Source organism: Dermacentor andersoni, chromosome 5 (assembly GCF_023375885.2).
Source record: "Dermacentor andersoni chromosome 5, qqDerAnde1_hic_scaffold, whole genome shotgun sequence".
NCBI classification, from domain to species: domain Eukaryota; kingdom Metazoa; phylum Arthropoda; class Arachnida; order Ixodida; family Ixodidae; genus Dermacentor; species Dermacentor andersoni.
Window position 1 is genome coordinate 114,306,116 of NC_092818.1, and position 6,256 is coordinate 114,312,371.

Below are 6,256 nucleotides of genomic sequence, written 5' to 3' on the forward strand. Positions count from 1 at the left end.
AGATCACTTTCGAAGCTGTTTAGGCTTCCTACAAGGTCTACATGCGTTAGGAAATCATAGTTTGTTTAATATGACACCACTCTACGGCGACACAAGCACCGCCACGATCCCCGCTCCTCCCATGCATTTGCCGCAACCGCTGCTGCAGCCACAGGGGCACCCCGACGCGCGGGACGTAGTAACCACAGAAGCCTAGGCAATGTGTGCACGCACCGTCGCCACATTCATTCCCCATCTCATTATTCGTCAATCACGATTTAAAACAAATAAAGCGCATGAAGGCCAGCTTGCTATACAAAGGACACTTCCTAATACATATATATATGAGATTCCTCTCTTACCACGCAGAACTTATGTGGTTCTATTTGAACCGGAGATATTAAACTTATTTCTGGAAGTTTGCGTAGTGCTTGAAGCCTGATTCACCTCCGCCGCGGGTAAAGCCGGTATTGCACTATCTCCGCGATCGGTCCATGCATTCCTGCCCATGCACCGTGATACGGACGTAAGCCGGCCAGGGTGCCCCCTCCCCTCTCCCCTCTCCCCTCCCCACCCACCGCCTCGGGGGGAACGCATGCGGGGTATGGATGCGGGGGCTAGAGGTAAACAGCTTCGCTGTAATATGTCAAGAAAATAGACAGGAAATAATTGCACTAGCTTACAAATGAACAGAAGCGCCTTTGATTAAACGTATTTGCAGACCCTTTCTGTTAATCATAATGTTTGTTGTCAAACTAACATAATCTTGACATAATTATTTAAGCTATTCAAGACCATGCACAGCCACTTCAGCCATGCACAAACTAAGTGAACAGAATGGACGACATCGCTCCGCGCAATGATTGATTTGAGACGTTGACACACGAAGTTCTTGGCAAATTTGAACTTAGAAACAGTAGCGTGCGCTTAAATAAGAATACTTTTATTGCTATTTTTTTATGTCCCTTTCTTGCGTATTTGTGAACGTTTGTGCACGGGGTATACATTAGGTTCTAAAGAGCATCTGAGTGTGTGTAAAGTCATTCCCTTACCATTCTTGTTCTAGCGGAATAGCAATAAATATTTCCTTGCACCTTAAGCTAGCGAAATTAAATATGAATATTATTTTGAAAAATTATCATCATTCTCTCCATGTGACAAGACGAATGGAAGCGATCCAAATCTTTTATATTCTCATGTTATCTCTAGTGTACACTGTCTTCAGCGATAAAAACGTAGTTACAGGCACAACGAAAACGATAGCAGCAGTTTTTGTTCCTGTAGCCAACATCCCATGCAGGTGGCAATTTTCAGTGGTCGAGTATCCTTTGTGCCGCCAGATATCGCGAGAATCACGATGTGATGCCCACGAGTGCGTGCTTGCGTGTTGAGGTGTTCTGTGTAATTGAAGAGTCAACGTACGTTTTTTTTTTATGCTTGCAGGAAAAGGAAGATGGTTCTGTTACCATCATTGACCTGAACAAAGCGCTGACTGCCAAACTTCGTGAGTTCTACCATGGCAAAAGGCACTGATGAATAAAATTGTCATTTTGTCTTTCGTTGGAGTTTTGATCGTGGACATAGAAACATAATGTTAGCGCCCGCACATTATGCAGGTCATGCAAAGCCGGTGATCTGCGTCTGCCGATAAAATTGTGTACTTTAGCTTAGTTAAAATTTTCTTTAGTATCTGGTGGAAATGCAGCTGAAAAATTTCACAATGTGTTGCTAAAGGGACACTAAAGGCAAATATTTTGTCGAGCTAGATTGAAAGAATGTGCTTCTGTAATAACGAATTCTTCATTCGTAATGAGCACGGAGCTCTTGAAACCGAGAAAGTAGCGAAAATAGAAAATTGCTGTGGAGCCATTTGTTGTTGACTATTGAACCTCTTATGTGTGACATCAGCACCTCTGATTCACAGAGAGCGGTCGCTGCCCGCCACTGCGAACGGCACCGCTTCTCTCTGTTTACAACCGCGATGCGGCAAAGAATGGCACTTGATAACCTTGCCGGCTGCGGCAGCTGAGGCTCAAATGACTATAACTGGTAACCTGAACCCAACCAGAGCCACAGATTGACTCACGCAAGCTGAACACCTACACCCGCCAAGCAGTACACTTCGTATATAGAGTTAAGTGAGGAGTCTACAAAATACATAACAATGTCATAGAGGGTGGTGACGTGGAGATGACGTCAAGTCCTCCGCTTTGGCGCGGGAGATTCAAATGGAGATGCAGCAGCGGGACCTTTGACGGAAATTTTCCTAGGCGAAAAATTGATATATTGGCATTCAGAAGACTATGATAGGCTTCTACACGAATACTCTGTCGATCTAACTCGACTTCATACTTTCCGTTAGTGTCCCTTTAAATATGTACAGAACAGCTCACAGTAGGCACTTGTCTTTTGCGCCATTTCGCCGGTGCAAGAACTAACGCCGTACAAACATTTCATCAGCGGCTGTCCATTTCAGAAACATTGAAAGTGATTTTTAGTGCGCATGTCGCTTAATACCACATAACCAATATGACAAGGAACAAAGGGAAGGGGAATAGGGCTGCGAGTTGGTGTTATTGAATCTTTACTTGTTTGCTTAAGGAGCGTATGTACGACTATCTTCAACGTGATCACTTTGGCACCACCCCACGTTCACCGCGTGCCAACACAGTGACATCGCTGTCGGCCGATGTAGGTCATTCGCATCGCCAGCCAACCCTGAAACCAGACGATGGGCACAGATAAAGATTACCATGGCAATGGACTTTCACTGAAAGTATCCGAAGAATACGATCTAGTTTTTGAAAAATAACATCTCTTGTGTCATGAAGTATAAAAGTAGGCATATGTAGTAATTTTGTGAGTTGGTAAAGCGGTGCCTTCCAGTATGATGCGCTAACTCGACCTTGCTACAATATTCAGCACTTTGCGTCTAATTTAAAATGGCGGAACCTTTTTATGTCCCCCACATACCGCTATACACACCGCTATACACCATGAAAGATAGCGAAACTACAGGCAGAATGAAGGACTAGCCCATGCGCGCTTCCTGAGCAATCCCAAATAACAAGACTGAAATTGGACACAAATCTTTATGCGTGAAAACAAAAAGTTTTCAACTCTCACAAATTTCGCGGTAACTTCTAGGACAACAAGCTTTAGAAGTTGTGACAACTTCCATTAAGGCGAACAGCAAAACAATGTCATGTCAGTTATTGATTAATGCATAGCGATCGTTTTAAATTTATTTCATTCAGCACCACAATCATTGGCTCCTGGCGCCAAATCGACACAGCATTTTTGTTCGTGAGTGTACTCCGCCATTGCTGGTCGCCTTTGCTAATATGTCCAATATAACGATAGGCTAAGATTCACCCTTACAAACAATTCCGGTGTACTTGAGCTTTTTGTGAACACCGCTCTAATACAAAAGTTTCATAAATTTTTAGCGCAGCATGTTACGTGCAGTTTGCTGCATTGCGAAATACCACAGGACTCTTTCGCACCAGTTCAGCTTTTCATATTAGTGCAATAACATACAATTATGCGAAGATCTTCGAATAGACAGATGAAGCAAACTACTATTAACATTGTCGTTTAGAACTTAACTACAATGAACTTCCCTTTAAATAGAAAGCTTCTTTGCAATGAGGAACTACACAGACACATGAAATGAATTACCTTAATGCCAGCGTAAAGCTTCGCGCTCGCATTGGTCGTCGGTGAAGTGTGGGCTGGTGACGCTATTGTTGTCAGAAAAACCCTCGGGAACTCACAAGCTAGTACACTGCCTTAGTACCAGTCAGGCTTTCAGCATTGTAGGGCACCATGTTGTGCATCCTGGAAGTGAACAAAGAATACTGAGCAATGTAAGGCGCAAGTGTCTTAATAATGTTATCATACTTGCAGTAACAAAAGAAAAAAAAATGTGACCGTACATTAGTTCCACGCATCAGAAATATTACCGCATTTTTTTTTTACATTCAAGCCTCTTATTTGTTCTAATGTTCACTGTCAGGGAACAAATATATCCAAGGTGGACTATTCTCTCATTGTGAAAATAATGCAGAGTTGTAGAGAATGTCTAACTCAACACATAAAGAGTGCTTAATGATGGTTTTATTGGTTGAGGACAAGAAAACGCAAAACGCTGAAAGCGCACATTTCAAATTGAGGGTCAGTTTCTCTCAGCGATGTACTTGGGTACTTCGCTTTTAGGTTGCGCTTACTACGTATCAGTGCTCAAACTTGTGCTACTTGCGTGAGAATTAAATATAAACTGCCAATAATACGACTGCTTGAAATGCAAAATTTCCATATCAGTCTCTCTACAACGAAAAAAAAAGGCGACTAAGCTTTCTATTGACTTGTCGTTTCATTTGCGCGTAGAAGACAAAATTCGATAAAGAAAGGTCATGTCATGTTGCGGAATAAAAATATCAGGACCAAAATATTTGTTTGTTTTCCTTCCACAAAAATGGCTATAGAGTTGGAGTGTCAGCGAACCAAAATTAAAAGCACCCCATGAAATATTCCACAAGTGTTAACAAAACATTTTACGCGTAATCAAATAGGCGCAACCTAGACTCACCTTATGCAATGTCCTTGTCCTTAGTGCCCAATACATCATACGGATGATCATGGAATTGCACCATATGCTTGGCGTTGTGTTTTTTCACACGCAGGGAAGAACTTTGAATGGAAAGTTTTAGTTTTCATTTGTCCTCGCAACAGCCTCGCAAAGTTTTGTCGAAGGTGGTCAGCTGACAGCTGTTCCCGTTGGTCCATCCAGTAGCAGACCTGCTTTGCCGCGTGAAAGTAAGATAAAGAAAAAAAAATTAAACAATGTGTGATTCTCAGTCTGTAGGCCATACGAACTTGGCAGTCAGGGCACACGGCCCAGTAAAAGAAAAAAATCTTGGTTCTGGGAAGGTTACAGAAGCATTAATAGAAAGGACAAAAAGTGTTGTCCGGCACATAGACAATATCTTGTCTTCCGGCAATCGAAGTTTTAAAGGGAGCCGAAATGTCTAACATGTTGCGGTACCCAAGACGTAAGAAGGCGCAATACAGTGGAGTTATCCAAACAACATGCTCCAAATGAAAGTGCAACGCGAGAAAACAAAAGCGAAAACGAGTCACTAGTTTCTGAACTTAGTGCGCGATATCGTTTGCACGCTGTTTGTCAACAATTCTCGCCGGCTGCAGAAAACAACAGATACTACAGCCAAGTCGTCTCCTAGTGATTCAACGCTCTCGGGAGCAGAGGCATTCCCCGAATTAACAGCATTGCTTTAGCGGATTTCTTCGCAATCGCTAGCCTTGTGTCCACGATTGCGCGTAGTGCCGTTATTAAAGGAAAAGGTCTCGTCTCGGCTGCTACTCACCACTCTGGATCGCTTCGGACGAGGCGCTGTGCAGGACGACCACGCCGGCATGCATGTTTTGGCAGGTAGTTTTCATTCGCAGCCACGGCGCCAGACAGTATCAATAGCTCTCGGGTGAGAAATTCTCAGGCGTCTTCTGATGTTCTTGTCTTGCCTATAGGCTGACGTTCACGTTGCTGCGACTGCGTAAACTGAAAGCACGCATTTGCGCATCGCCGACACTTGACAAACCGCGCGGGACACCTAGCGCGCCGGCTTCAACTGCGCGGACCACGTCTCGCTTTTGTGCGCCTCGCGCCCCCGGCGCTAGCGCACCCTCGCGGCGAGCGACGCCAGCGCCTCCCAGACACGGACGACGGCGAAGGACGAGGGCTGGGCCCGCCTTCCCGCCCCAACACAGATCGATACTCACGGCAGTTTACTTTCTCTGCATGTTTCATTCGCAGCCTCGTATATTACTGATCGCTTTTGTCCCGATCGGCCGGCTTGCCTGGCTTCAAGTTACGCTGCACATCGGCGTTTTTTGCATTCTGTGACTGTCACGTAGTCTTGTGAAAGGCATGATACGCTACAATGGGACATAAGTTGTGGCATTTGCTAGCAGCGATTGACCGATGATATTTCACCACCAGTGCTTTAAATTTTGTAAGGACCTTGCTTACTATATAAAAAAATTGGAATAAGGCAAGTACGGATAGCTTTCGCTATTGGCAGTTAGTGGTAGTGCTGAAGAATGTGCAACGAATGATCACGAAAGCACGCCAATGAAGGGAGATGCGTACATGTGTGTGCAAGTCTTGAGTGTAGTATTTGTCGGTGTGTCTGACTTGCAAACGAATGAATGCAGGTGGTTGGTTGTCAAATGAAGTCAGCAAAGCGAATCATTCTTC

The 6,256-nt window shown here is 44.2% G+C and overlaps 1 long non-coding RNA gene across 2 annotated transcripts; it reads right to left on the reverse strand.

Moving 5' to 3' along the window:
* Nucleotides 1-2,447: 2,447 nt before the first annotated feature.
* Nucleotides 2,448-5,704, reverse strand: LOC129385049 (uncharacterized). Of its 2 annotated transcripts, none has more exons than XR_008612592.2 (4): nucleotides 5,367-5,704; nucleotides 4,571-4,782; nucleotides 3,661-3,819; nucleotides 2,448-2,697 (listed from the first exon to the last, which is right to left on the reverse strand). It is a non-coding gene; the product is annotated as an uncharacterized lncRNA (long non-coding RNA). The 2 variants fall into 2 exon arrangements; XR_008612591.2 differs by having other exon boundaries at nucleotides 4,571-4,779; nucleotides 5,367-5,699.
* Between the last annotated feature and the right edge of the window lie 552 nt (nucleotides 5,705-6,256).